General features: G+C 38.4%; 1 protein-coding gene across 1 annotated transcript in view; it reads left to right on the plus strand.

Moving 5' to 3' along the window:
* LOC144967647 (homeobox protein cut-like 1) overlaps positions 1 to 21941 on the plus strand; it is a 359614-nt gene that overhangs the window by 276898 nt on the left and 60775 nt on the right. The gene's annotated exons all lie outside the window — the stretch shown is intronic.

The raw sequence follows: 21941 nt of genomic DNA on the forward strand, positions 1-21941 counted from the left end.
GTTTTTTTTTTTTGATATATTTTTCCAGACTGTTGATTTGGTTTCATCCCGAGCTCAACAGTTGTCAGATCTTTTGTTGTTTTTCTTTGTTGCATTTTCACTTTGATCGCACACATCATCTCATGGTTACACAGTTGTTTCTGTTCAACTTATGTGAGTGTGAACCTTCTATAAGAAGATTTAATTAGCACGCTGCTTTGTGTTTATTATCATCATAAAATGAGCACATTTGACCGTAGTTAAGATTGTTGGGAGTTTCCAGTTTCCGGAAATCCGGGGTGAGTAATTTTCCCGGTGTGGGCTAATTTGATTTGGCGTATGTACCTTTTGCGGCGTGGCCAATGTCTTAGTGCATTGATCGATGAATCATGGGATTGTAGGCATTCATTTATCTATCTATTTATTTAGCACCCCCTTTCGATTATGGCTTAACAGACCTACCTCCTTAAAAAAAAAAAAAAAATTGTAACTTTTATAGTTAAACAATTCCTTTCGCAAGGAATGAATAACACTTCATAATCCTTAAAATGGCAGACATGCCATCAACTTTCTTTGTCAATAAGTTTTAATTAAAGTCTTTGAGATGCTCACACGAAGTTCTGAAATTGGAACCAATAATATTTTGTAATTCAACAAATTTCTCGTACTAGTAGTAGGCGGTTGGTCTGGTTTTAGGATTCCCGAGATGTTGGGAATTTAATGATGAATCGAGTCTCTTCATTAGTCTTTTATCATAATATAAGCTAAGTCTAGCAGTACTGATTTTGGTCGTACCTATTTTAGTTTTCACATTTACATTGAACAGAGCCGAAAATGTCGGCTCTTTATTTACAGGTAAAGAGAGAAATATTGTAGGCAACGCAATAACCTTTTGGTTATCAGGATTTCTATTATTTCGACGTCGAGCAGCGCAGAATGTAGCCAGATTTAATTTTTAAGACTGTTGGTCAAATTGTCTTGATTTCGGTTAAAAATCCATAATCAGGCAAATTAATTTCACTGCTGTTCAAATTCTAAAGCGCGGGTGGTTGGATGGGAGCATCACCCTTGAATCATATACCTATGATGTTCGCATGGGTGTACGATCCGATAGTGATGTCGTTTCTTCTTCTCTTTACTAGCCTATCCTGCTTCTTTGGTTTGTGATTGTATTTTTGACAGGGGATATTTTTTTTCCTGTAAATCCTCTGCCTGTTTGTTCTTGGTTATTTATAATTTAGCTTATGATATCTTTAGGTTATGATTTTGATTGACATTTGTACTATTTTTGTTAGATTGCTTGTTTTTTTTTTTGTTTCAGCGGTCTCTCATATAACCTCAATTGTGTTGGAAGAGACCTTAAGCAACAAACAAACAAAACAAACAAAAAATTCTAAAGCGATTTAACCTTCTGTATGTTATAGTAAGGTTATCGAGTTCAAGAGAATTTCGTGTTTTTATAATTGACCTCAAATAATCGTAGGGTTTGGGGTTTTGTGTGTGTGTGTGTGTGTGTGTGTGTGTGTGTGTGTGTGTGTGTTTTGTGTGTGTGTTTTGTGTGTGTGTTTTTTCAGGGGGGTTTTTTGTGCTTTGTTTTTGTTAGGATTTTTTTTCGGGGTCCTTCCGTTGCGTTTCTTTAAATTTAAATGCTAGTTTTGTCTGATAAGAATTTTTAAAAGTACACTTGATATAAATGTATGGAACTATCATTGTGGTATAATTGATAACGCCACTATCAGTTCTATGAGATCGAGCCTTTCTGCTTCATCACAAACAACGACGACGACAACAGTAACAGTAACACCAATGTCGTTGTTGAAGCATACTACTCTACTAATCATAAGATTTAATCGTCCTAGTCATTGTCATTGTAACCGACTGGTGCGTTCTTTGTTCTTATTGTTGTTCTTGTTGAAGTCTTTATAGTGATTGGCTTTGAATATTCTAGCCCGCTGAACTGATAGGGATGGTCTTATCTTGGCTGTTTGGACGTGCTCTTCAAACAAAATAACACGTGTATGTAATATTTGGGCCAGAAAACTCGTCCCTTAAAATAATAATAATAATGATGATAATAATAATAATAATAATAATAATAATAATAATAATAATAATAATAATAATAATATAGTATACTTCGATCGATTTAACTGACCCTCAGCTTTGTAAAACCTGAGACTTCGCGAAAGTTCCGGGTTTGTTTGAGAGTTGTTGACCAGATGAAGGTCATAGTGATTCTATCTAATCAGTCGATATTTGTTGAAGGGCAAGTTTTCAGGTCCAAAATTTTTCATACGTGTTATTTTCCGACCATGGCTGTGTGTTGCCAACGAGATTTTTTTTTATCCGTTTGAACACTTTACGGTAGCTATTACTACATTCTTTACCACTCCTATTTGTGTACGTTGTTGATAAAAGCAGCATTTTTGCCCTATTGGACGATTTTGTTGTTTTCAACCCCAGCTCTTTTTACCGATCGATTATCTAAATAATAATATGGCCTTCTAGTTGTCATGGGCAATTTGAAGGCTCAGTCTCAGAATGTTGTTTATTTTTATAAGTTGGGGATCGGTCGATATTTGGACTTATATTATTTTTATCAAGTGTTTTGTGTGTCATTGACTAGTGGTAGGGTATTTATATATCTCCGCACATGACTCTACTACTAATGCTAGTTCTTTCATCTCGAGTCATTCGCTAAAACTACGATATCAACAAAAACAGTGGCATTACACCCGTACTCTGAAAAAAAAACAAAAAAACAAAAAAAACAACAACAACCCATATTTAAAAATTTGTCCAGAAAACTCGTCCTTCAAATATCGATCGATTTAAATGACTCTCGTCTGGGCAATAAACTCTTAAACCCAGGACTTCGGCGAATTTTGTTTTTAATAAGTGACCTCAAATAATCGTAGGGTTTGGGGGTTGTGTGTGTGTGTGGTTTTTTGTTGCTTTTTTTTTTTTTAACTTTGTTTTTGTTGGGTTCTTTTTTTTTTCGGGGTCCTTCCGTTGCGTTTCTTTACATTTAAATGCTTCGGCGAAGTCCCGGGTTTGAGAGTTTATTGCCAAGACGAGTGTCATTTAAATCGACCGATATTTGAAGGACGTGTTTTCTGGCCAAATTTTTAAATATGGGTTGTTTTTTTTCTCCAGATTACGGCAAAGTTGTTGTTGTTGAAGTGATAAGTTGGTCCTACTCATTACATAAGTACTCTCATAAGTTTCTGGTCCTCGTCATTGTCATTGTCACACTCGTCTGGTGGTGGTTCATTGTTGATTGGGGTTGAATTTGAACTCTGGAAGCTGAACTGATAGGGGATGATTGTCTTATCTCCTGACTTATTGATTTTAGCCGTTTGATTGCTGGTTATACATAATACTAGTAGTAGTGAATATTATAATACTAATAATATTACATAGACTTACCCCGAGGTAGAGGTTTCCGAAAAGACATTGTTTTAAATTCTGGCCAGAGACAAGTACTTCAAATAACTATCGATCGATTGAATTGACCCTCATCGTATCGAAAACTCTCAAAACCCGGGACTTCGTGAAGTTACTGTACTGCGATAAATTCGTAGAAATACGAATTTTTGGCTCCAGCTGCAGTACTGCAGTCGCCTCTTTGACTAGATAAATAGTGTTGAAAAGGAAAGTTTAATTCCGTAGATCCTATATTCAGGACTTTGAACCATTTTTGGTTCTTGCTGAGAGCAAGCTGTTTGTTTGTTTGTTTTTTTGTTTTGTTTTTTTTTTTATAGGCTATTTAAAGTTAATTTCACTATTTTTCCCTTGGAAACTACGATTGAAAAAAAAAATTTTCCAGTTCGGGTTAATGTAACAAAGGCGTGGTTTGACTTGAGGCCAGGGGTAGGGGTAGGTAATGGAGTCGGGAGTTTGGATTAGGTAACTGGTATTGACTGATGTCAAATTATGTGTGTTTGTGCCGTGTGGTCGTCATCCACCTGCTTATGGGATGGCGTTCTCTTTTTTTTTTTTTTTTTTTCTTCTTCTTTTTTTTTTTTTTGTTGACTTTAGCTTTTAAAACGTGCGGCCCTGTGGTCTTGTGGTAAGACACTCGCTTTCGGATAGGAAGGTCCTGGGTTCGAGCCTCGCTCGCTCGGCGCATAGTTGCTGAGTCCTTGGAAAATGCTCTTTACTTTACTCACATTCTCTCACCGTACTCAGGTGTAAAATTAGTACCTGGACGTTAACAATTGTTTCTTTATCTTTTTATTTTTTTATTATTTTTTTTTGGTTTGTTTTGTTTTCTTGCGGGTGGTGACTTGATTTTTGTTTCTTGACATTTTTTGGGATGAGGGGATATTTCTGTTTTCCGTATTTTTATTCCCCAATATTTGTATGTGGACGTGTGGGAAATGGTGGTGGTGGTGGGGAGGGGGGGGGGTAATTTATTTAAATGGTCTGACAACCTGACTGTCACGAGAGAAAGTATGCGTGTACTTCATTTTGTCAATTTGACAATGGCGTGTTCGGGCTCTCAAACGGCTCACAGTTATATTATTGATTGATTGATGTCAATAAATGGCGGCGACACACCTGTTGATCCAGTTGGATGTGTGTTGACTTTGCTGGTTCTATTTCAATCCAATACCGAATTGGGGATGGGGGTATTGTCGTCCTCTAATAAAAATAACAATAATAAAAATTAAAGAAGGAAAAAATTAGCATTTAATTTTACGGCAGATGAGTTTCCAAGCTTGTTCTGTGAAAATCCCTTGATTGGTATTGAGCGGGTAATCCATCGGCCGTCCGTCCATCCATCCATCCAGCTTTATACGTTCATGTTTTGTTTTGCCGGAGACTTCGTTTACAAGTATTTCAATGTTTAGGATGACTCATTGCGTAAGGGAATTTCATTTCTGTGACGTTTTCTTGAGGTTTTCCATCTTTCTTTCGTTTTTTTTTAAATATTTTTTTTTCTTTTCTTTCTTTCCTTTTTTAAAAATATATATTTTGTTTTGTTTTGTTTAAGCACCAACGCTGTCCTGTTCCAATTGTCCCTATCATTTTACTGAGAATAGTGGTGGGGGAAAGAGGTGATATAGTGGTATTTCTATTTTCTCTCTCTCTCTCTCTCTCTCTCTCTCTCTCTCTCTTTCTTTCTCTCTCTCTCTCTTTCTCTCTCTCTCTCTCTCTTTCTCTCTCTCTCTCTTTCTCTCTCTCTCTCTCTCTCTCTCTCTCTCTCTCTCTCTCTCATTCCCCCCCCCCCCCCGCCCCAAATATGATCCTGTACTCTTTATTTGAAGGTACCTCTTTATCAAAAACCCAACACTGTGTGTGTGTATGTGTATAGTGTTTGTCGTGTATTTTATAGTCAAACTGTCAGGCCCTACTTCCATCCCATCTAACTAGGTGATTAATCGTGTTTGTTCTGGTCTAACGACTAACTTTCAATTTTATATTTCGCCTTTTCTAGAACGCGGTATGTCGACTTGTTGAAATATTTTGTCGCCCGTCACCCATCAGATTTGAACCAGTCTACCCTTTGTCTTCCTTTTTTTTTTTTAAACTTCATATCTACGTTTAGCTTTACCCTAAGCATCTTCTTTTTTATTGATGCTGAAGTGACGTAATCATGTCGTGGGCGCCGTACAGTCCCTATAGAAGGAACGAAATTGACGTCTATCAGCTCTTTTTTTTCTTTTTTTTTTTAAGACAGCCGTTTTAATGATTAGTTCTCGCTAACTTTCATAAATCAGGCTGTATAATTAGTTACACATTTCAGGTTAGACACGGTTTTGTGTGTTGGTACATTATATCCGGCTGGTGAATATTGTGAGTGTTTTATTTAATCAATCAAACCACAAAATAAGCGGTATTCTGGTTTTGGGGGTTGATGGTGAAAATTAACTTTCGTGCACAAGATATCAAAGTAACGAATTTAGGAGCAGGCACTGTTGTAAGATTAAGATCTAGAAAAAGTGTTATGTAGCGCTTTGAGCATGCTTAGTGGGTATTGGCGCTATATTAATGCTTGCACGTTTAAGATTTTTATTTTAAGCAGTGTTTTGTCAGATGTGTAATATTGGGATGGGGGGGGGGGGGGGGGGGGGGGGGGGGTTTGAGGGCATGGACTTAATAGGTGATGTGGATTCGTTCCGGACCATTTGCATAGGTTGATTTTGTGTGTGTGTTTTGTAAAAGTTTGAAGACGTACAATTTATTTTAATTATTAATTAAGTCCCGATCGAACAAAGATGTTATTTATTCTGCCCGCGTTGGTATATATACACACTTGCTACGCATGCACACGTCTCACGTGACACAGTTATCAGCTACACAGTACAAGTTGTTTTAAAAGTCGAAAGAAGCCTGATTTATTATTTGTAAGACGGACCTCATGGCGTATGTACTGTGTTGTGTGTGTGCCTGTTACAAATGTGTAAATAACGACAACGAAGACCATGTCAAACAAACATAGCAAGCCCATCGATCGGAGTTTATCCCCGTTTCCATGTCCTTTGAAACGGGCAGCGACAATTAATCGTTAGCGGACTGTAGTACTGCGCAGTACTTTCACCCGTAATTAATTTGTATCTAGCCACCCAATCGCTGGTTGATGACTTGGGAGGGAGGAGTGTCAGACGATATTGAGATTATTTTTTTTTTCGTATTTTTTATGCAGGTTCTGTGAGGCCCTTTGGATATTAATGTTATCTTTAATAGCTATAGTAATAATAATAATAATAATAATAATAATAATAATAATAATAATAATAATAATAATAATAATAATAATAATAATAATAATAATAATAATAATAATAATAATAGTAGTAATAATAATAATAATAATGATAATAATATTTATTATTATAGTAATGGTGATGATGATGATAATAATTACTACTACTACTAATATTAATAATGGTGACAGTAATAATGTGGTTATGATAATAATGATACTAATAATCATCATCATCATCAACGAGTTGAAGCGTTTTTCTCTCCCATTCTATGTCTTCCACGTACACCAATGCTATCCGATCTCAACGCATATTGAGCTGTGTGTATTTTGTATCAAACGACGATAGAGTAAGTGAAAAAAACAAACTGGGTATAATTCTTTATTTAGTGTGCGGAGATTCTATTTTTAGGACCTTAACGCCAGTTTTATCACTCGGCATCTCTCGAGTCCCAATAACCCCCGCCGTCCTCTGTACACATTCAACAGTGGGTTGTCACCGTCACGGTTCAATGACTTCATTAGGGGTACCAGCGTTACCCGTGAATCAAGATTAAATCCCTCATTCCCCCCCCCCCCCCCCCTACCCCACTGTTCTCCACTCAACTCCCAAATTTACACGAAAGTACACGGCGTCATTGATATCTTGTTTTCTTTTCTTCTTTTATTTTTTCTTCTTTAATTGTCCCATGTTTTGATTTGTCAGACAGAAAATCCACTCTTTTAACTGGTAACATATCGTACTCGGGAGAAATACATTATTTAGAAATTTGGCCAGGAAATTCGTCCTTCAGTTGTCAATCGTTTCAAACGACCATCGTCTTCGCAAAAAAAAAAAAAAAAAAATAAAACTCTCAAATCTGGGACTTCGCGAAGTCTTCTTGATTTCCCAGCTTTGAGTTTGTTTTGTTGGTTTTTTTTTGGTTTTTTTTTTTTTGCCAAGGCGATGGGTCATTATAATATATCTGTCGATATTTGAAGGACGAGATTTGTGGCCAATTTTTTTTTCTCCGGACAACGGCAGTTAGCTGGTTAAAGGATGTATTTGGTTTGATTTTGATTTTCCTGCGGAGTTGTCTGATTGAACTGTAATAGGAACCCCCCCCCCCCCCCCCTCTTCCTTCCCTTCCAATTCGCCCACCCATCCCCATAATTATAAGAAAGAAATTGTGCGTCATTTTTTTTTTTTTTTTTGTTAGCACAAAGAAATTCTATAGGTTTCCATGTTTGAATTTGATATTGAGGTTAAATCGCTCCCCAATTTGTTTGTGCTGTGTGTGTGTGTGGGGGGGGGGGGGGGGGGGGGACGTGGTTGGTTAGTGTGATTTTGATTTCCTGTCTACACGAGTTGTTTGTGTGTTGCGCTATTGAACTGTAACAGTAACGCACTACAACCCCCCCGCCCCCCCTCCCCCTCTCGTCGCCTTCATCTACCCAGCCACCTTCACATAATAGCTAGAGAGAACGTGGAGTCGTGTTTGTTTTCACCCAATCTCTACATGTTTGGATTTGAAAGAAAAATCGTACCCCCCCCCCCCCCCTCTGTTTAAATTTTGTTTTTGTTTTTTACATTTTTATTTTCATTAATTGGATGTGATTGGTTTGATCATGGTATCGTTTCGAGAGATGTTGCGCCGCTATATAAAAGCTAAATTATTTTTTTCAGGCCACGGGATGGCATCGGATCATGGTGATAGTTATGATAATTATTCTAGTAATGATAATTATTTTCGTTACTACAGATTTTAACTGTAAGGATAAAAATAGTAATAGTAGTAGTATGATGTTATGATGATAACGGTGAATTCTTGCCCAGCAATGAGTGGACACCCCCCGTGTGTCGGACTCAATCAGAGGGGAGAGATTGGAGATATTATGCACACATTCCAACGGTTTCTGTCTTTCTCCCACAACCACTCCCCGTCCATTCGTCTCTCTCTCTCTCTCTCTCTCTCTCTCTCTCTCTCTCTCTCTCTCTCTCTCTCTCTCTCTCTCTCTCTCTCTCTCTCTCTCTCACTCTTATCTATCTATCTATCTATCTATCTCTCCCGATTTTGCTGTTTCCTTAGTGAAGCGTTGTATCTGTCGAAAAAAAAAAAGACTTGTAGTATTATCACCTTACACGCGTCATATCTCTGTCACGCATGTCAAGTGTTACTGTTAGCTTGGTACCTATTGTAAAGCGCTTTGAGCACATTTGGTTGATGTTTCGCTTTTTTTCTAATATATATATATATATATATATATATATATATATATATATATTATATATATATATATAATACATTTTTTGTTTACAATTCAACTGAACACTTTGATAGTCGTAAGTCGACGTGTATTTATTTTGCAGGTCTTTTGTCCGAGAAAATAACCACCACCCGCGCGCACATACATAGGCATCCACATCTCATTGCTTCGCCTAATCGCCTACATTAGTATTAGTATTAAAAGTTATTTTATCGTGAATTATCATTCCTTGTCATTGTCCGCTTTCAAAGAGTGGGTTACCTTTCTTTGTATTGACCGATTTCTATCAACCACAGGCACCTTGGGGTAATGCCAAGCGCCCAAATAAGTCGGGGAGTTCACGTCACCATAATTTGTCTTTATGTATTTCGTTCGATGTGTTAAATTGTGAGTAATAATCAGAATCTGTGTTGGGGTGGGGGGGGGGGGGGGGGGGGGTGATTGCTTTACTGTTTGGTAGGCTATGATGCCTATAGATAGTATGCAGATGACGTCACTCAGGCCTTTGTTATTGTTTTTGCCATCCGCGTTTGTGAGTTGTTCTCACTAAACTGTATTAACCAGACTATAAAAGTTCATGGTTACACAGAGTTTGTGTGCTGGTCCGTTATACTTCCGGATGGCAATGTTGTGAACTCCTTGGCCAAGCGCATTCTATCTACAGATAGTTCGAAGTTGTCTTTGTTATTGTTTTTTGCCATCCGCGTTTATGAGTAATTCTCACTAAACTGAATAAACCAGACTATAAACGATCATGGTTACACAGAGTTTTGTGTGTGGTCCGTTATACTTCCGGATGGCAATATTGTGAGATTCTTAGTCAAGCGCATACTTTCTATATCAAAGAATATCCTCATTCATTTATTATGACTCAGCACCTCCCGCCTGCCCCCAGGTACGATTTGATGACTAAATATTTTGTGTATATCGTGCGTATGTTTTTGGGTGGTTTCGTTTCGTTTTTGTTTGTTTGTTTGTTTTTTTCTTTTTTGTTGTTTTTTTTTTTTTAGTTTTTTTTTTTTGTTTTTTTTTTTGTTTATTTTTATTTTTTATTTTTTTTTTTTTTTTTTTTTGGGGGGGGGGGGGGGGGGGTTCTCGGGTTTTGGATACCCACCCTTACTTTGACTTATATGACTCAATTATGACAGTACTTATTGCTGGAGCATGCGGTGTGTTCTGGATGAAGTTTGCTCAGTTGTTGTGCGAAGAGATCTGAGTTGACGAATGAAGCGTTTTGATGAGGGAGAGTGTAGATATGAGATGCCGTAGATCAAAGAGAAGTATTAGATGGATGTGACTGATGGAGAGAGAGATTAGATGTGATGAGAACTGATCGGAGAGAGAGAGAGAGAGAGAGAGAGAGAGAGAGAGAGAGAGAGAGAGAGAGATATTAGATGTGATGAGAACTGATCGGAGAGAGAGAGAGAGGAGAGAGAGAGAGAGATATGAGTGATGAAATGATCGGAGAGAGAGAGAGAGAGAGAGAGAGAGATATTAGATGTGATGAGAACTGATCGGAGAGAGAGAGATATATATATATATTAGATGTGATGAGAACTGATCGGAGAGAGAGAGATATATATATATATTAGATGTGATGAGAACTGATCGGAGAGAGAGAGATATTCGATGTGATGAGAACTGATCGCTGCTCATTTATTTCCCTGGCTGGCTGGTGAAGATCTTAACAACGAACAGCTGTGTGATGTCATCCGCATACTATCGATATAACATGTGATAAAGTACCATTGGGGTCAACAACGTGTTTTTTTTTCAGAGTACGGCGGTAAAGATAGAATGAAGATGACGTCACTCAGGTCTTTGCTTTTTTTGTTGTTTTTTTTTTGTGTGTATGTTGGTCCGTTATACTTCCCGATGGCAATGTTGTGAGTTTCTTAACCAAGCGCATACTATCTTCTATATCAGCCACTCGCCAGTGGTGTGTAGACATAGGAACGGCATGGCATGTATGCCCGTCCGAGACCGTGAGCCGTTTTATGAATAGTCATGCATAGTAGGTAGTAATGATATGGGTACTCACTTACCCGCCAGCACCATGGGGAGTGGGGGGGGGGGGGGTGAGGGGGAGTAGGGAAGAAAGAACGAAAGCAGGACGGGGGCATTGGCATAGCACATCGAACCTGCCAATCTGGTGATTTTGAGCCCTGTAGTATAATGTGCATCGTTTTGTGAACAGCAACAAGGAAGGTCACTCGCTTTTGGATCGGAAGGTCCTGGGTTCGAGCCTAGCTCAGCGCAAAGTTGAGTCCTTGGAAAAGACTCTCTACTCACATTCTCTCACCGTACTCAGGTGTAAAATGAGTACCTGACCGTTAACAGCGTTGTCTCTATCCGACAAAAATGTAATATCGCCTAACAGGCGTCATGCCTCGTCCTACGTGTTAAGCGTTGCTGTTGGCCAGGGACCCCTTTTAAAGCGCTTTGAGCACGTTTAGTGGATATTGCCCTAAAGAAAAGCTCAATTTTGAAAAAAATTTATTCTGTTAAGGAAATGTGTAGTAGAAGAGTACCAGAAGATAGTAGAGAATATTTTTTTTATTTCGCGGTGATGGGGGTTCGAACGAACCCACGACCTTACTGAGCTCTGACACAATAGCGCTACCCTCTCCCCGGCCAGGCGGAGTTGTCGTACCAGTAAGGTCGTGGGTTCGAGCTCCCATCACCAGCGATTTTTTAAAAAAAATCTCTTATAGAGAGAGGGACTGAGAGAGAGAGAGAGAGAGAGAGAGAGAGAGAGAGAGAGAGAATGAGAGAGAATGGAATTCTGCCATCCCAGGCTTTTTGATAGTTTTAAGAGTTGGCACCACAGGCCGACCAAAGGTGAAAGGTTAACGTTTTGGGAATCAAACGGGACTGGAGTAAGAGGAGTGTATTTATTACAATGTAAAGGAATGGACTTGTTTGTAGAGATAGGGATTCGCACCTGCCAACTACTACGAATATTTCATATAAATACGAATTGTAAAGATCTTTAAACGAAGTTTGTTGCCAGAGCAACAATGTAAAGGAGTTTAAAGCATTAATTATATGTATTTGAACACAAATTGGTCCTTTTTAATGGTAGTTATAATGTCTACTATAGAAAACGGTCGCGGCTGCCTGAAGCCTGTGATCGTTAAAATTAAAATACTAACGACAGAGTGAAAATGGAGATGCTCACTATTTCGTTAGTAATGTCTACTATGTTATGTACCTCCTGAAAACTACCAATTGCCCCCCCCCCCCTTCCAAATAATAGACAGGTCTATGGGATGGGGGGGGGGGGGGTGTAGATAGGCGGTAGATAATGTGCTGGTTGGGTTGGCAGGGTGCAATCATGACCGTGCATTGGCACCGACCAGTCATCTCTCTTTGACTCTGACCGACGCTTGGGGTTAGTATTTCAAGGCCGTCGACACCAGGCCTTTGACTCCCTACTACTAACTACTTACTGGTGGTTACTAGAACACTACTGGGGAAATGGGAACAAATGCAAAACAGAGCTGTGAAATTTATAGATCCAATCGCAAAGATAAAAAAAAACGATGATAGATGGCAGCAGGGTGGTCAACTATTAATATTATTATTATTATTATTATTATTATTATTATTATTATTATTATTATTATTATTATTATTGATTGTTATTTTTGTTGTTGTTGTTGTTGTTGTTGTTGTTGTTGTTGTTGTTGTTGTTGTTGTTGTTGTTGTTGTTGTTATTATTATTTAATCTTATTGTAATATGTTTTGTTTTATATCACTGTAAAGCGCTTAGAGCCTGTGACAACGGGGTAAAGCACTATATAAATGCCATTTATTATTATTATTATTATTATTATTATTATTATTATTATTATTATTATTATTATTATTATTATTATTATTATGTCTACCGTGATCAAAACAGACATTGCCAAGGGTAAAAATATGATGGTGTGTCTATGAATGTCAAACTATCGCCCTGGTTCGTTAGGTACAATCTGCATTACTCATCCTATCCACTCATTAGTACTAATAATATGTTGATGAAATAGTTATTATACTTTGGGTTTTTAGTTGTGTTTCGGTTTGTTATTTATTTATTTTTTTTTTGTTTTTTCTTGGGGGGGGGGATGTTGTTTGTTTGCTTGTTTTTGTTTTGTTTTTTTCCCCTTCTTTCTATTGTTATTATAGCTATTAGTATTAATGTTGTCCTTGTTCGTTATCATCATCATCTTCTTTTCTTTTTCTTTTTTTTTTTAATTTTCTTGTTATTTCTCAATACAAATATTGTCTTGTTTCTGGTTATTTTCTTTGTTTTTTTTTTTTTTTTTTGTTTTTTTTTTTGAAAGGGGGGGGGGGGGGGGTATGGATTTTTTGTGGGTTTTTTTTTTTTTTTGGGGGGGGGGGGGGTTCTCTCTCTCTCTCTCTCTCTCTCTCTCTCTCTCTCTCTCTCTCTCTCTCTCTCTCTCTCTCTCCCTCTCTCTCTCTCTCTAATTCCAGGTCATCAATTTGGATAGGCATCAGATAACGGAGATGGAATGAAAGACCTTAGGGTTGAGATCGCGTTCTTTTCCTGTATTTTCTTCTCCCGACTGTTCTCAAACCGTATCCATTATTTCTTTGAGGGTTAAAAAGGAAGAAATATATATAGAGAGAAGGTGGGGGGGTGATGATATTGTGATGTGTAAGGTAATTATTTTCTCGTTTTAATGACGGGTGTATAATAAACATCTTGTAAACACACTCACATACACTGTTCACATACACACACTGTCCTCACACACACACACTCACGCACGCACACATACACTGTACACACACACACACACACACACACACACATGCCGCCCCATCAATCCAGTTCCAGTGACAGATACCGCCAGACAGAAGATATCCATCCATTCTTTAGGCTGGGGTTATCACTTTACTTGGTCTCTCTCTCTCTCTCTCTCTCTCTCTCTCTCTCTCTCTCTCTCTCTCTCTCTCTCTCTCTCTTTCTCTCTCTCCCCCCCCCCCTCTATCTATCTTTCGGTTTATCTCTCTCTATTCCTCAGTCTATATCTCTCACGCTCTATCCACCTATCTATCCATCTGTCCATCCATATGGACCCTCAAATCCATCCATTCATCTATATTATGCCAATCTACATTACATACTCTGAATGATTCGCCTAATGCTATACACGTAGAGTGCTCATTGGAGGAGGAAGAAGAAGACAAGGAGGAGGTGAAGAAGAAAAAGAAAACATCTTAGATTAGTTTATTCCATGTAGATCCGTATGTCCCCATGCAATATGAACAATTGATGACGGGATACGGAGGATAAAGAGAGAAGATAATGAGGGGGGAGAGGGGAGAGAGTATAATGTGTTTCTCAGGGAGGGAGAGAAGAGGGAGGGAGGGGAGGGGGGCTGACTTTAGTGTCCTGGTGATATTTACGAAGCTGAGAACGAGGAAAGAAGATGGACTGTGATTTGGGGAGGGGGGGGGGGGGGGTATTATTGTGGCAGGGAGAGTAAGAGAGATATTTACATAAGTGTCCCGGTGGTGTTTATGAAGCAGAACTCAAGACCCAATATCAAGCGACCCAGATTTGACACACACAAAACTCACAAAGTCTATTTAATATCATCCGATCCCCCAAAAGACCAGCGATGCTACGATTTCTTCCTCTTCTTCTTCTTTTTCTTTCCCCTATTTCGTTTTTATCATCCACGCCCTGCCTGATATTGAAAACAAAGACTCTTCTTCTGACTTGCCTAGCTAGGCCTAGACGAGACCAGGTCAAACCTCAACAAGATCTCTGCAATTACAAGACATCGGATCTGCCAACTCGCCTCATTTTATCGGAGTATTCCTAATAATAATATTGTTTTCTCTTTTCCGATTATCTCCTTAATTTTCAGCTATGTTCCAAGTTATTGTTTTGATCGATTTATATTTTTATTATTATTCTAGAAAACAACCTCGCCTTGCTTTTGCTTTATCAACAACACCATCATCTTCATTGTTGGCTTGCCTCGTTCTATATGTATGTTACGTGTTGCTGTTGGTCAGAGGCCCTTTGTAAAGCGCTTTGAGCACGTTTACCTTACCCATTTTGCCAAAGAATTAATAAATAAATACATTTTTAAACAAATAAAAATAAAAAAAGAAGAGAAAAGAAAAAACGAAAGAAAAAAATGTTACGATTTGTAATATCTGAAACTTGGCAGCTCGTCATTCTCTCCGACTCTGCTGGCTTTCAGTTCCTATCGTATCGTCGGCGGCCATTCATTCTACTAGTAAAAGTCGTGTTTGATTATCTAAATCCCGGGCTTGGAGAGATCATATTTATATTGTGTGCATATCACAAAGAGATAGATTAGAACTTAATGATATATTATGGTATGGTCGGTAGTGGGGTGGATGTGTAGTTGGTACCTATACTATTATTATAGTGTGTTGCAGCACTATGAAAAAAAATAATAAAACAACACATTTTTAATTGAAATACACCTGTCCTTATGTCATGAAATCTATTTTTTTTTTTTTTTTTTTTTTTTTTGTTTCTGTTTGCTTTGTTTTTGTTTGTTTATTTTTTCGTTGTTGATTTTGATTTTTTGTTTAATTTGTTTGTTGGTTTGTTTGTTTGTTTTTTTTTTTTTTTGTTTTTTTTTTTTTTCGGCAGTGGGGGTGATAAATGGATATAATTATACTGATCTATATTTGGTTTTGATTTTCGCCCCGTCCCCCATTAGCCAGCCGTACAGGTCGTGGTTATCAGTGAGGGAAGTGGAGTCTTGGGTTCAACTCTCCGTCGTCGCAAACGAAATTTTTATTCTCTATTGTCTTCTGGCACTTTCCTACTCACTTCATTTCTTGTTATAGAGATTGGATGGAGTGATAGATGGATATATTTCTTTCTTCTACTGATCTACTATGTGGTTCGTTTTTCTTCTTCCCTTTCCCTTCCCCTCACTCACACAATACACACACACACACACACACACACACACACACATCTATCCGCTAAATACAAGTCATGGTTATCAGTGAGGGTATTATAGTTAGTAGGGTCATGCCATGCCATCGTATGATTATACCTATCGTGTGTGTGTGTGTGTGTGTGTATGTGTGTCTGTATGTGTGTCTGTATATGCGTCTTTGTGTGATTGGTAGTAGGTATACAGCAGTAATTGGAATTCGGTCCCTTAATGAAGTAAAAAAAAAAAAAAGAAACGTGGATGGAGGTGGAGGATGATGGATGATTTGCGATTGGGGGGGAGTTCAGGCATCCTTTATCCTTATCTTTTTCCCACTATTGATAATGGTATATTATAACAACCTGGCATGACATAAGGATCTTCCTATTCGTCCTCCGACTTCATTTTGTTGGGCCGGATGTGGACGTTAAAGAAAGAAAAGAGTTTATATGACATAATCCACCAAATGTTGTCATATCCCTTTGCACGGGGTCCCAAGCCGACTGCAACACTTAATTCGCAGTCCGCTTGTAAATCGATATATTACTACACTCTTTTCGACAGAGGCGGCAACGCTGTTAACGGCCAGGTTGCTCGTTTTATTTACAAACAAATGCTGGAAACTAAAATGAAAATGCGGAGACGTGAAGCTTAAGGGCTACTTCCGGTTGTGAATGTTCAATGTCAAGTCGGTAAACATGGCATTTCTGTATTGATGATATGTGTTTGAATAAAACACACACCATTTTTCTAGCTATATCGATCGTACAAATACACAAAAAGTTTATATTCTGAGATAATTTAGTGAGAAGAAATCACATCTAAATATGATATTATAGAAAGCTGCGAAACCCGTGCCAAATTTCAATTTTATTACAATATAAACATTATGAGAGAGAGAGAGAGAGAGAGAGAGAGAGAGAGAGAGAGAGAGAGAGAGAGAGAGAGAGAGAGAGAGAGAGAGAGAGGATGTTTACCGACTTGACACGATTTGACATAGATACTTATCGTCTGCTGTTAAAACCCTATTGCCACTTCAGTGAGAAAGTCGAGTAATGTCTTTTCCGATGACTCTACATTGCGTCTGCCACACTCTGGGACTCGAACCAGGGTGCCTGCGTATACGAAGTCGATCGTTATACATAACAAGGTTGACAATTTTCTTATATTTACGGAATCCAGTATTTTTTTCACCCTCAGTATATTTTCCAATTACCTGCTAATAGGTAACAAAATTAAATACATAATGTCATTTTTACTGGAGTTCAGCACTCAGAAAGGTGTCGGTCTATATAAGACGTAAAAGTTTTATTGCCTCCTGAATTGGCATCCCTGACATAGCGGCCAACCGTCCTGACAAAATCGGGACCGTCCCGATCTAGGAATCTAGAGGAAAACAGGGCTCCCTGCTTGAAGAAAAATTGAAAATTTCGTAATTTTTAGGAGATGAAAATTATAGTCGCTATGGTGAACTTTTAAGATCAACAATTTATCATCACAAGGATTTAATAACACTTCAAAATCCGTCATATGATGTAGTCTGGCATCAATTTTTATTTTCAATTAGTTTTAATCATGATGATCATGAAGTTCAGAAATTGGAGCTAGCATTTCGTAATTTTACGAATTTTTCACAATAGTAGGCAGGTGTGGGAAAATAATTTTCAATGTAGATTTTATTATTTTAAGATAGTCCAAACGTACTGTCGTCATTTTGGGTCACGTACTTAAAAATAGCGTCCTTATGAACTTCTTCTTCTTCTTCTTCTTCGTTCCTCTGATGGACATCTATGGCTGCAGTCCGATATCTGCTATGAAGTCTGTGGTCCGCTTTAGGTCCTCAGCCTCACCATAGAGCTTTGTGTTGAGTGTTGTAGGGGTGACCCAGTGGTTCGAACGTTGCACGTTGTATAATGGGCAATCCATAAGCACATGTAAAGTGGTTTCATGGTCGGTTCCACATGGGCAATAAGGGGTTGTTCCAATACCTAGCTTTGTAAACATATGTCCTCTTAGTCTATTGTGTCCTGTTCGGAGGCGGAATAGAGTGACTTGGCTACTTCGCTGAATGGCATGGATTGAATCCTGCTTGTTGTGTTCTAGGTGTGTGTCATTCCTTTCTTTGTCTATTTTTAGCTTTATTATTTTCTTTTGCTGATGGTAAGTGATTGACGACTTCGGTTGTTCCTTCTGGGCTCCTTCTTTGGCCAGTTGATCGGCAATTTCATTTCCATATATACCTACATGACTTGGAATCCACTGCAGCACAATTTTTCCTGTTTTATCAGATAAGCCCTCAAGGGCCTCCACAGTGTGTGCGGCTTCAGAGTCCTGGTAATTTTCAATAGAGGAGCTATCAGAGTTTCAAGTAAACACATTTTTCCGATATAGCTGTGATCTCTGGATAGTATTTTGTTGCATGAGGATGCTTTTTTTCATTTTAGTATTGTGCACATTGAACCACGTACAGATTTTGTTCGTTTATTGTCATGTTGGTGCACCGCATCATTAATGAGGGGGCTTATGAACCATTTCCATTACTTTAGTAGTAATTAACGCGCCTTCGACGACCCAATGTATAATGGGGGGCAGGGACATAACTGATGGTTAATTGGAAATGGACTCGGTTGTCTCCCTTGGGCCGTTAGCTGAAATAATTGGGGCTTGTTTTCTGGGTGGGATGGGATGGCTGTCGATTTAAATATACACAGATCATTTGTCGGGTATTGTTTGTGGTTGGTGCAGAAAATCACGAAATTATTTTTTTAATTAAAATTTATTATTTATATATTTATTTATTTGTGTGGTTTTAAAATATTATCATATGTAACGAATGCGCTACGTATTTTACTCGTCATTAAAAGAGGTCCATTGGGGTGGGGGGGGGGGGGGGGGTTGAGGGATTATTCACGTCGGTTCCTTTAAATATTTATGGACAATAGAATGGGGGGGGGGGGGGGGGGGGAATTATCGTATACGTTTGTGTGTGTGTATACACACACACACACACACATATATATACATGACGTGTGATATTTGGTTACAGCTACCAGGTGATCCAATATCGATTTCTACACTGTTATTGATATTAACCCTTTCACAGGGATACTTTATTTATATATAATATTATAGTCCCTACATCGATCGATCTCATTTAAAGGACGAGTTTTCTGGACAAATATTGTAACTACATGTTTTTGTTGCCTGTTTTTTTTTTTTTTTTGTTCGTTGTTTTTTTTTTTTTTCCTTGTATTTTTTTTAAAATTGTTAATTTTGAGAGAGAGAGAGAGAGAGAGAGAGAGAGAGAGAGAGAGAGAGAGAGAGAGAGAGAGAGAGAAGAGGTAATAGCTATTCTAGCAACAAAGGATTGACCGATCGATAGAAAACTTTAATTTACAGATTGATTGGCTGTGTGTGTGCACCATTCGATACCGACAGCTGGGAGATTATCATATATATATATATATATATATATATATATTATATGAGTGTTGGCGGGTACTTGTAGGTACGAAAGTGCTCGATAATGGTGGTTAGAGCTAATATATTATATATATATATATATATATATATATATATATATATATATATATATATATAAACACATACCACCCGTACACACACGCACACCACACGTAAACCCAAACACAGACACACACACACCATGTAAGACAGATTACAACTGATTGGCAACTCAAGTTTTGATTGATCGATCTTGAGAACATTATACTGATCTGATCTGATCGACTCACGGATTTTGATTAATGACCAATAAACATACCATTACGCCTCTCTCTCTATCTCTCTCTCTCTCTCTCTCTCTCTCTCTCTCTCTCTCTCTCTCTCTCTCTCTCTCTCTGCGGGTGGTTGGATGGGAGCATCATCCTTGAATCATATACCTATGATGTTCGCATGGGTGTACGATCCGATAGTGATGTCGTTTCTTCTTCTCTTTACTAGCCTATCCTGCTTCTTTGGTTTGTGATTGTATTTTTGACAGGGGATTTTTTTTTTCTGTAAATCTTCTGCCTGTTTGTTCTTGGTTATTTATAATTTAGCTTATGATATCTTTAGGTTATGATTTTGATTTACATTTGTACTATTTTTGTTAGATTGCTTGTTTTTTTTGTTTCAGCGGTCTCTCATATAACCTCAATTGTGTTGGAAGAGACCTAAAGCAACAAACAAACAAACAAATCTCTCTCTCTCTCTCTCTCTCTCTCTCTCTCTCTCTCTCTCTCAGCCGAATGTCACCTCGGATAGTGCGATATAATATACCCGTCGAAGGTTGTTCAAGGCTGCCAATTTTCCGTATATTGACGGAATTCAGTGTGTTATAAATCCTCAGTAAATTTTCCAATCAGCTACTAATCGGTAACAAAGAGTAAATACATCGTCTTTTTACTGGAGTTCACTGTTCAGAAAGAGGTCGTTCAATGCGTTTGCTAAAAAGTTCAGTAAATTTTGCCTCCTGAATTGGCAACCCTGTCAGTCTCTCTCTCTCTCTCTCTCTCTCTCTCTCTCTCTCTCTCTCTCTCTCTCTCTCTCTCTCTCTCTCTCTCTCTCTCTCTCTCTCTCTCTCTCTCTCTCTCTCTCTTCTGAAAGAGTCTGAAGTTAACGTCACTCATGTCTGTTACTGCTTTTTGCCATCCGCGTTTATGAGTAATTCTCACTAAACTGTATTAACCAGACTATAACGTTCAAGTTTACACATACATAATTTTGTTTGTTGGTTCGTTCTACTTCCGGATGCCAATGTTGTGAGCTTCTTAGCCAAGCGCATACTATCTATAGACTGATATATCAAGATAGAGATAGATGGATCAGAAGGGATAGGAAAAGAAAATCCATAAACTCGCAACGGAAAGACATGAACGAGTGAATTTAATTGTACAGTCATTATTTATTTTTTTGAATGTCGATATTCGATATACGGATTAAAAATAAAATCGATTTAATTTCAAAATCTGACAACTCCTACTTTCCGGGGTATCGCCGCTTAATTAATCATTACCAACCCCACCCCCTAAAGTAGGAAGAGAAGCACTGACTAACCTTACAGACAAGACCGGTTCGAGATTTAATTATTACCAATATCCATTGGATTCAAACAATAGGAATAATGATGGAATATTTAAATAGTGATGAGGCCGATACACGGTACACAACAGAAGGGGGAGAGGGGGGGGGGGGTAATAATGGAAAGCAGGTAATTACCAATCATGTCATTCAATCAGTGGGCTGTCTCTCACTATGTGTGTGTGTGTGTGAGAGAGAGAGAGAGAGAGAGAGAGAGAGAGAGAGAGAGAGAGAGGGAGAGAGAGAGTTTGTGTGTGTGGGTGTGCACCAATAATAATTACTTCCATCGCCAATTTGATCCAAAATCGATGGTACGCCTATAAAATCAAACAAGCTGTTGTGCGTTTATTCAATCCGCACAATGAATGGTGAAATACCACCTTCACCCCCACCCACCCCCACCCCCACCCCACGCATCGAGACACGAACAAATACACACAGATCATTAAAAACAATACTTGTGAATACTCCCCCATCCCCCGGACCAATGCTGATATTGATATACCCCCGCCTCTTAACATCAAACAATTTTCAAATCGCTCTTCCCCCCTCAAACCACCACGATTTACCCATCCCTATCAACCCGGTCCCGTTATACAAACAGAGAGAGAGAGAGAGAGAGAGAGGGGGGGGGGGGGTTAAATGTAGATAGAGAGAGATGGATAGATTCGTTCTCCTCTCCATAGCTCTCCCCTAATACTAATCTATTCTGGGTATATTTGAGATCACTGTTTGTCGATCCTACTACTACAGTAACTCTTATTTAAAAATTAGTCAAAATCAATATGGCATAGCGCCCAAGTAGTCGTTCAGAGCCCTTAAGGCCGATGGAGCCTTAGTTTATCCCGGTTTCTACAGCGTAAAACGGACAATAGCAATTACTTGCTATAATTTGGATAGGACGCTAGTACTTTCCGCCAGATCGAACAGACCCAGCTATCCAATCAGTGCTGGGTAGACAGAGGGGTCAGAAGAAA

Source organism: Berghia stephanieae, chromosome 3, assembly GCF_034508935.2.
Source record: "Berghia stephanieae isolate SIO BIC M18660-M18661 chromosome 3, UCSD_Bste_1.3, whole genome shotgun sequence".
Lineage (NCBI taxonomy): Eukaryota > Metazoa > Mollusca > Gastropoda > Nudibranchia > Aeolidiidae > Berghia > Berghia stephanieae.